Source organism: Pteropus vampyrus, unplaced genomic scaffold, assembly GCF_000151845.1.
Source record: "Pteropus vampyrus isolate Shadow unplaced genomic scaffold, Pvam_2.0 Scaffold36, whole genome shotgun sequence".
Taxonomy (NCBI): Eukaryota; Metazoa; Chordata; class Mammalia; order Chiroptera; family Pteropodidae; genus Pteropus; species Pteropus vampyrus.
The window spans coordinates 8,242,224-8,252,288 of record NW_011888817.1 but is presented as its reverse complement, the minus strand read 5'-3'; positions in this window follow the sequence as shown (position 1 = coordinate 8,252,288).

The following is a 10,065-nucleotide window of genomic DNA, read 5'->3' as shown; positions in this document are numbered from 1 at the left end:
GCTGGCCGGGCGCGCCGCGGGGGTGAGTGACGCGCGCCGGGACCCTCGGCCCGGGACCCCGCGCCATCCCTTGGTCCCCTCCCCCACTGCATCCCTAGCCCCTCCCCGTGGGCGACCCCCCGAAATGGCATCCGTGGGGGAAGGCCACCCCCGCCGCTGGGGGGCATTTGGGGGGCCTCGTTTTTCTTCCTTTTGGGACCCCTCCCTAGACGGAGGCCGGGCGGGAACCAGCACTGCTCCCCCTCCCTAGTGGCTCCGGGAAATCTGCCTCCCCGCCGGCGGAGCGGGGTTCACTATTCTGGATGAGGGGCGCGGGGAGGGCCTGACGGCTGGCTGGGGGTCGCCGGGCACGGGGTCAGGGCTGGGTGTGTCTTGGGTCTGGAGTGGATGTGGCTTTTGCTCGTGGGTGTGCCCAGACCGTGGCCACTTTCAAGGCATCGAGTCTATTCTCGTTACTGGGGGAGGGTGTGTATTTGGTTCCTCCGAGGGTCGCTTGTGGCCCAGAGTGGGGGAGGGGTGGAGAGTGACTTATGTGAAGGTGACCCGAGGGGGTGAATGAGGGTGACCGCGCGCGCGAGCTCGCGCGCGCGCGCCTGTGTGTGTGCTCACTTTACTGAAAGGTACTGGGACCTGTGGGGTAGGTAGGTAGGTACAGGGAAAAGGGAAGGGTGGGTGCCACCGTGTCCTTACCTATATGTGTGGTTGTGTGAGTGTGACCCATTGTACATGGTATGTACCAGTGACAGGGCTGGGTGACAGTTGGCTATGGCTATATGCCTGCATATAGTGTGTTGCGGGGAGAAACTGCTGTGGTGGGTGTGTGCTTGGATCCATGAGAGTGTGTGCGTGTGCATGCGTGTGCACAGATGACCCCGAGGGGGGCTGAGTGTGGGCAGGTAGAGGTGAGTGTGTATGCATGAGGTCACCCTCGAGTGTCTCCTTGAGTGACTGAAGCAGCTGTGTGGGGTTGAGCTCTGTCCCAGCTCCTTCAAGGGGAGCAGGAGGAGGAGGGTATAAGGAGGAAGGGCCCCCTGCCCCTCGAGGGACTAAGGTCCCAAGTGAGTTCCCTCGTGGGCACATGTCTGGAGCCTGGACTGGGAGTCAGCTTTGGGTTTCTAGGCCCAGTCTTTTTGGTTCTTTCCTATGCCTGTCCCCTATTCTCCAGGCTGAAATGGACCCAGTCCTCTTAGGCAGCCCTCAGGTGTCCAGCCTGCTCCTGCAAGTCTCCTTGGGTCTCGGTTGACCAGCCTGTCAAATGGGAGGAGGACAGGCCAAGGCTCAGAGGTTGCTTCTCAGACAGATGAGCTACTCACAGCCTTACCCATCTGGGGGCTGTGAGCCCAGGGTAAATGAGTGTTGAATGCCAGGTCAGGTATCTGCCTGGTGACTGGATGCCTCAGCACCAGCTCTCCCCTAGATAGGGTAAGGAGAAGAGGTCCCTGAGAACGACAGAGACCCAGCCCATCCGAGCAGCCGGGGCACTTTCTGAGCTACACTTCTGCAAGACCATCTTTGAAATCAAAGACTTGGAAATCACACAGCCTTAGGTTCAAATCCTGCTTCGGCCACTGGTTTGTGGTCTGACCTTCGACAAAGCCTCTCAACCTTTCAGCGCCTCCATTTCCCCCTCTGCGAAATGGGGCTAATGACACTCTCCTCAGATTAAATGAGAGAACGTGTGTGCTCTTGCTTAGAAGAAGCCCAGTAAATACTTGGTGTTTAATGAATGAAAAGGGGCTCAGGACAAAATCCTTTAGACGTAGAGGCCCAGCAGGGATCCTAAGCTGTGTGACCCTGGGCAAGTCACATCCCTCACTGAACAACTGTTTTCCATAAACCAAGGCTAATAATTCGTGCCCCAGGAGGCGGTGGAGGGAATTAAATGAAAGCATATGAGCTGACACTCCCTGGTGTACTGTAGGGCCTCAGCGAGGCCAGGTGCCCCTGGACTTGAAGGTGAGATTAACTGTGTGGTTCAGATCCTGTGCTGGGTGGTAGATAAAGCCATCTCCTGGGACTTTGGGCCTGGAGGCCAAGGTGGCTGGCAAGTCGGCTGGCGGGCTTTTCTTGGACCAAGAGAGGGACAGGGCTCCAGATGGGGAAGAGGGGTTCCCTTATTAGGGGTCAGGCTGTGGAGGAGGGGCATTACCTCTTCTGTCCTGGGAAGCAGAAGGGGTTACTGGGTGGTGCCCAGTTGCCAGGGGTGCCACACTGGAGGGAGAGGGAGATGCCTGCAGCAGGGGGGACTGAGTTAGATCAAAGAGCCCCAACTGGGATGCCTCCAGGAGTGGCCTCCATGGTGGGTCCTCTAAGGACATCACTGGGTTGGGCAGTGGCTGGCTCAGGGCAGGGGAGGGACTAGATGACCCCTAGGTCTGCCCACCAGCTTGAAAGGGAAGAGTGTGTGTGGCGAGAGCTTCCAGGGCCACCTCAGTGGGGATAGTAGGTCTCATTCATGCTGCAAATGGTGAGTCGGGGTGTGTGCGTGTCTCTTGGCATCTGCTTAGGGGAGTCCTCTCTTCTGAGAGACCAGGTGACTGACTCTGAGGGACAGCTGCCTTCAGGACCCCTGCAGCTGTTACACTTAAGTCACTGCCCAGAAAGGCTTGGAGTGATCCCGGAAATGTTATTTTAGAAGCTCAGGGCTGGAAGGGATTTTAGGTGTCATTTAGTCTTTTTTGAATTCTCCCAGTGATGAGAGTTAACTGTTTTGTGGCCATGTGACCTTGTGAAAGTGGCACGGAGCCTTTGTTCCCACCTCTGTAAAATGGGGAGAATATGAGAATGGAAGGCGTTAGAACGGAAAGCTCTTAGCACAGTAAGCACCTAGTAAGCACTCAACTAATGCTGATTTCTTGTTCTTTTTCAAGGTGGCCATTCTGTGTTTGGGAATGTGGTAGAGGCTGAGGAGTAGAAGGGTGAGGCACCCTGGGGAGGGGGAATCAATTGCGGTAATTCTTTTGAAGCCCCACCCCCAGGCCTGGTGGTTTCTGTCCCTCCCCACCCGCACCATTTCAAGCATCTAAGACATCCCTAGTCCTCACCCTTCCAGTGACTCCAGTTGACTGTGAACGTTGGTTTGCCAGGGCAAGATTGTCCTCTAAAAGTTGGGGATCCTTGAGCTCTTCCAGGTCATGCCCTGACACAGGGACACCACAGGGATCTGCTGCCTGTTAGCCCCCAAGGTGGCAGGGACTCTGGGGACAGATACGTGCTGTGCGACTTTGGGTGAGGGAGTTCTCTGTTTCAGTTTCCTCATCTGTAAAATGGGGACAGTGCCAGCATGACAGGGATGTTGTGACGGCAGAGTGAGCTGCTCTGGTAGACTGAGCACAGCCCGCACGTGGTGAGCTCTCCGGAGATGGGGTCTTTCCAGGAGGGGCCTGGAAGGGTCAGGGAGGGCATCCAGAGGAGGAGGTTTTGAGCCAAGCTATAAAAGCGGCCACCACGTGACAGTGAGCAAGCTGTAGCCTGCCCTGAGCCTTGACTTTCTTACCTGTCAACTAGGGATAAATACTTGACTTACACGGCTGTTCTTGGCAGGGTTACAACATCTTCACGGCAGAGCTGGGATTGGAATCTGGTGCCTTCTGCTCCCTGGGAAGCAGCACTGTGCCTCCAGCTGCTAATCCAGTGTCTGTGTTGCCTGTGTTGGGGATGGGTGTGGGGTTGAGCTCTGCTGGAGAAAAAAATAGTTTGGCCTTTTGAAAACAAATGGCTCCTCATGGATTGGGGCATGGAGGTCCCTGGGGTTCCCAGGTCAGCAGGGCAGCTCTGGGCTTGGGCCTGGGAACTGCTGGGGCAGCAGTGAGGTGGATGAGAGAGGTCATCCTAAGTGAGAGAAGAAGGGTGAGACAGAGTTTCCCCCAGAAACCAGGTCCTGTCGCAGGCCTGCCTCCTGCCCCTCCCATTGGAGCTGAGACTTTCTCCCAAAACTGCTTGGGAGAGAGGGATAGGTCATTCTTGAAGGGGCTGCAGCAGGATTCCTGAAGGCTGAAGCCAACTGAGGCAGCTGGGGATGGGAGGTGGCAAAGTGTCCATCCTGCCAGCCTGCGGGGGCCGAGGGAGTGATTTGGGAGGCAGGTTCCAAGCCTCTGAGGACTTCATAGTAGAACCACTATTTAATCCTCACAATAATCTTTGGAGGTAAGAATTATTAGAACTCCCATTTTACAGAGGAGGAAACTGAGGCACAGAGAGGTTAAACGACTTGCTCAAGGTCACACATCTGGGAAGTGGCAGAGCTGGATTGAGCCAGGACCTGACAGGCTAATAGAACTGGGCTATGGTCCTAATTTCATCCCCTCTTGCTGTGTAATCTTGTGCAAGTTACTTCACCTCCTTGGGGCCTTCCTACCTCCAAAATTATGCCTGCATTTCTCTTATTGCATAAGTGCTTGCTCTTTGCCAGGCTCTGTGCCAGGTGTGTCCCATATCTTTTGTCATTTAATTCTCACCCCAGCCTTGGAGGTGGTGACATAGCCACACTTTGCAAGTGGGGGAAGGGGCTTGCCCGGGGCCTGACCCATCCTTCTTTACCACCTCACAGGGTTCTGTCATCTGTAAGATGGGCTGTTGCAAGCGTCGCTGTGCATAGATTGAGGGAGAGCTTTTTTTGTAAACTGTGCCGTGCTGTCAACAAAATTTTGTGTGTGTGGTGGGGGCAGGGCTCCTGTCTGGGTCATGCGATCATGGTACCGACTAGGGGAAATATTTAGAACCTCAGGATGCGAGGGGTCTAAAAGCCACCATTCCTCCTGGACACATGTTGTGGGGGCTCACTCTGTGTGGGTGGCCAGGCCTGCCTTTAATCCCCTCTGACTCTTAGAAAGTTGTTGTGTGCTCAGATTTACGTCCAGGCTGCCCCACCCCTGAGTCCTGGCCCCATTGCACCCAAGTTCTCCCTGGCCTGAGTGATTGAGGCTCAGAGAGGAGGAGTGACTTGGTGGAAGTCACACAGCAGTCAGAAGTGTCAGAATGCTTTCTCCATAGACCATGAGCTCCCGGGAGCAGCCTATGCGGTCGCCTTGTTCTTTGCTGAATCCCCAAGGCCAACTTTGTGTCTGGCCCAGAATTGAATGGTTTGAATGAATGAATGAGTGAAGGAAGGAAGGAAGAAGGGAAGAGGGACAGACCGCAAGCTTTGGAGCCCAGGCTGGGGCTTCGTTTTCTCCCCTGTAGAGGTGGGTTGGCGGGGACAGAGAGGGACTGTGAGGCTGGCAGAGTTCTGCTGGATCCAAGGCCTGTTCCTGTGGGCTGGGAGGCGCCAGGGGGCCGCATGGGGCGAGCCTACAGTCTGAGTGCCAAGGTGCGGCCACCATGTCTGGGTGGCCCAGAGGCGCTGTGGCTCTGGGCTCCAGCCCAGCTGCTTGCAGCCCTGTGATTTTGTGTCTGCTGGGGCAGGGTGGCGGGAGCCAGGAACTGTTCCAAGACCCAGCCCGCCCCTTGCTCCCACCCGGCCCAACTCCCACCCCAGTGGAGAGCAATGTCTGGGTTGGCTCTCGATCACCTGGCTTGGCTTACTGTCCCCTCTGAGGGTCTACTACATCCTGGGAACATCAGGCCAGTGCCGGATAAATGTTTGTTGACTGACACCCCACCCCCCTCGCCTTGGCTCTCTGTCTCCCAACATTCCACGAGGCCGGGTAGCCTTCACTTCCGGCCCCCTTCCTCCAGTGCAGGCGCTGGCCAGAGGGGAGGCCACTCCCCTCCCCCACTGACCAGGCCTATTCTCAGCGCCAAACAGGAAGCCATGATTACAGGGGCAGTCTGAGCAGCAATGGCTGAGGGCCCAGCTGGGGGATAGGGGTGGGGGTAGCCCCTGACAAATGATCTGGCCCCTGCCCTACCTGGCTGTTGTGGGTGGGGGGCACAGCTGGCCTTTTGTACCAGGTGGAGAGGGTTCTCCAACTTCTGACGTCTGCCTTCTTCCTATTCCTGGATTCCCACCTGGGCCTTGGTGCTATCTGTTTTGGGGTCTCCAAACCTGAGGGTGCGGCTTGAGGTAGTAGAAGGAGCAGGAACCCAAGAGGCCACTGGACTAGGGTTGAAATCCTGGTTCCACCAGTTTCCTATGTGACCTTGGCAGGTGTACTTCACCTCTCTGAGCCTCAGTCCCCACTTCTTTAAAATGACTCAGGGATACCTGTACCTCAGAGTTGTTTGGGAGTGAACAACATGAAATAATGAAGTTTCTGATGAGGACCGGGCTGCTCTTGCAAGGACCGATTTCTTCCACTTACCTGCTTCTGTTTCGCTCTTTTCCTGTCCCTCTCTCGGTCTCACTGAGGAATTGCTTTTTGGAGAGTGTGGGAACCAAGTTTGAATGATCGCAGATGACCTAGAGCAGAACCCTGGGGGTGGGGGCCACCCTAAGAGGAAGAACCTGGGTCAAGACACCCACCTGGAGCAGGCAGGGTTTGGGCCCGGTTAGAAGCAGCACTTTTCAGGATCTTGTGGTGCTGAGTTCACGGGGAGTGAGGCGCTCTGGAGCTGTTGGCAGGCTGCAGTCCAGTCTGGAGCCTAAGAATCTGACTTGATGACTCTTCAGCCTCTTCCAGTCCTGGAATCTCAGAGAGACTTTGCTGTTTGCAGCATTAGCCCAGGACATGGTGACACCAGGTTCTTTTCATTTTACTCCCAGCTGGGAGCACCTTGGCGGCGTTCTGCTCATCACACCATCCCTGGCCCTGGGCAGATGACTATTGATGTTTGCATAGTAGTTCAGAGGTGGGGAGCCCTAAAGAGATGGTCAGCTCCACAGCCTGCCACACATGGATGGGAATCCTGAAGCCCAGAAATGGCCTGGTCCTCTAGCCTTTGGTGGTCTCGTTGAGCCTTCTGACCACTCTCAGAGGCTGGTGGTGTTCCCCTCACTTAGAAGAAGGCTTGAGGATGTGATGCCACCTGCCAGAGCTCACACAGCCAGGTACTGGTGGAGCAAGTGTGCAGTTGCCCCTTCAGCTACTCTGGACTTCTGTCTGACCTCGTTATCACAGCCCCTTCAGGGTCAGAGCTGTCTGAGATGGGGACGCAGTGAGGGCGATAATGCTCATTAGGGCTTTACATTCCTGCTTCTGGAATGGGCCAGGAGCCTGTTTTACCCGAGGTCTGTCTCAGCCCAAGGCCACCTAGAGCTCTCTGTACCCCTTGCACGGCCAGCCAGTCCCCCCACACATCCTGCCCACCCTTCCCTGCTCACCAGCCCAGACTTTAATAAGGGTAATTTAGAATCAATCACCAGCAGGATCTGAGAAATCTAATTGCAGCAAACTGATTGCCAATTCGACTGTGGGCACTGGGGTGGCTCATTAGGCCGATCCTCCTCACTGGGCTGGGGTTTAGGGGGGCTGTGTGGGGGCTGAACAGGCAAGCTCTTGGAGAGCTGGGGAGCTTTTATACTGGGAGCAGGGGAAGGATAGTTTTGCTTCTTGGGGTGCCTGCCTAAACCCATATACTGCCCTCCTCTCCCGGGCTCACAGCTGGAGTGTGGGTACCCATGTCTGTCTCTGCCCTTCACCCACCATATTTACTGCCACCTCCTCAGGGCTAGGCTGCTGTTGAGGGTGGGGGGTGGTGTCTGCAGCTGAATTCTACCTAGTTCCTACCTCAAGACGCTCTCTGTGTTGGGGAAACAAGCACAGATGGTGACAACGATGACAGTGATAATGGCCAGTACTTACAGAGTGCATGCTACATACCAGGCAGAGCTCTAAGTGCTTAACGTGCTTTATTTCAGTTCTCACCATGACCCCAGGAGGTAGGCATTGTCATCCCACTTCACAGATGGGGACACAGAGGCCTGAGGGGCGGCGCAGCATGCCTCAGGTGAGGCGTTTAGCGAGCTGCTGGAGTGTGTGGTTCCCGAGACGCCGTGTTGTTCGTGTTGTTCGGCAGCGTGAGGCGCCCGAGGGGGCAAATGGCTGTGTGCACACGGGGGCCTTTTGATCGATTAATCCATCTATTCTGCAAACACTTATTGAGCGCCTGCTGTATGCCAGGCCCTGTGCTGGGGGCTGTGGGTACGCAGGCTATTGTATTGTGTGTGTATCCTGTGTCTTGTCAGCGAGCCTTGCTTGGGCGGCGTGTGTGTTTGTGGTGGCCGTGTTGTGGTGATGTGTGCCTGTGTGAGGTTTCAGGGGTAGGCATTGACGAGCAGCAGGGAGGGAACCTGCCTCTTCCTCCAAGACAGGTTCAAATCCAGCTCTGCCACAGGAGCAGAGTGAACTAGGGCAAGCGACCGACTCCTTGATGTAGCCTTAGTGTCCTCCTCTGTCCAGTGGGCCAGTAATGCCACAGTCGCTATGCTGGTGCGGAGGGCTGTGTTGGGGGAGGTGCGGCTAGTTAACTAGAAGCTGCTGCTGGATAAGTTACCTTTATTTTACTTATTTTCATTGTATGCTTTCTCTAAGATTGTGACGTCTCAGGTGAACTGCTCATGGCTTGTCCAGTACGTGGGCAGCTTTTCCCCTCTCTGAGCCTCTCCTTCCACACACCTTTGAAGTGGGGAGATGGGACTGGGTGACCCAGGGGGCCCTACCAGCCTTCATATTTGAGGAACTCAGAAAGACCTGAAGACAAAGAGGGGGCAGGGCCTGAGCTGGGGTGGCCTGGCTGGGAAAGGCAGACAGGCCGGCTGGCCCAGAGGTGGACGGGAAGCCTATTTCCTTCACATGGCCTGTCTGTGGTTCCTCTGGGGCCAGGGTGCGGACGCCCCTCTCTGTGTCCATCATGCTGAGCACCACCTCTCTTCCCAGCCACTGGGACGTGATCAGTTAAGTCCAGGCTGACTCGGGGCCAGGCTGTGAATCTGGGTTCCTGGGCAGAGGAGGAGAGCTGGGCAGGAAGTGCAGTACCTGGGTGCTTGACCCCACTCTGCTGCTGATCTGCCAGTCATTTCAGCCACTGCTTCCTGATGGCCCCTCTGTGTCTGGCCTTTGCTGAGCACTAAGAACCCTGAGGGAGCTCATCCTGGCCCCTGACCTTAGGAAGCTCCCAATTAGGTGAGGGAGCTGGCACATGAGAGGGGCCGAGGGCATGAGTCAGGGAAATGACAGGTTGGTTTTGGCTCTGGAGAATCAGGGAGGGCTCCATGGAGGAAGTGTCCTTTTGCACCAGGTCTCGAAGGACAGCAGCACATTGATAGACATAGGGAACAAGGTGGACAAAGGCTCAGAAGTGGGAAAGGTCACAGTCTATTAGGGAACTGAAGTGTGGTTGAAAGTAGCAATTCTCAACCGGGATGGGGGCCATAGGTAGAGGTGGGAGCATATCTCCCTTTGGGATGGAGGAGCCATTGCCGTAGCGGCTGCTGTTTCGAACGGGAGTGTGTTGTTTCTTGCCTTTAACAGGGCACGTGTTCCTGTGCTGTGGGGCGTTTCTGGGGATGAGTGGTTGAAACCCATAGGGCCTCAGCATGGAAGACCCTAGTGGCTCACAAGGTGGGCTTTGAGTCCAAACCAAAGTGAGTTCCATCCTACAGGTAGAGGTTGTTGGTCTGTAAAATGGATATAGCCGTGCTGCCCCGAGGGGCTGGCATGGGATGCCAACAAATGCATAAATGTGATAATATTAATATTGAATTATGCCTGTTGAGTGCCTGCCATGTGCAAGACACTCTGCCAAATGTCTTATATGTAAAAACTTAATTCTTACAACAACCTACAGAAGGAGGCATTATTATTATTTTGATTTTACGAGAAAGGACATTGAAGTACAGAGAGGTTAAGTAACTTGCCCTAGGTCACAGAGCTAGTAAGAGGCATGCTCACTAGAGTTTGAACCCAAGCGGTCTGGCCTCAGAGTCCAGCCTGGTGCGTAGGCACTGCTCCATGCTACCGCGTGTGTTGCAAACTGTAAAGCGTGGTGCCCTGAGAGGATGAATTTAAGGCCGGACAGATATTGCTAGATGCCTGAACCTGCGTGGTTGCTGTGGGGGAGGCCCTGACCCAGATCTGGGGCTTTTGGCTTCCATCTGGGTCTATTCTCTTTTGCATGTTCTCTGTCTAGATTGGGCCATGGGCTGAGGACTAATTAGAGGACTGAAAATGATTTCAGCTGGAAGGG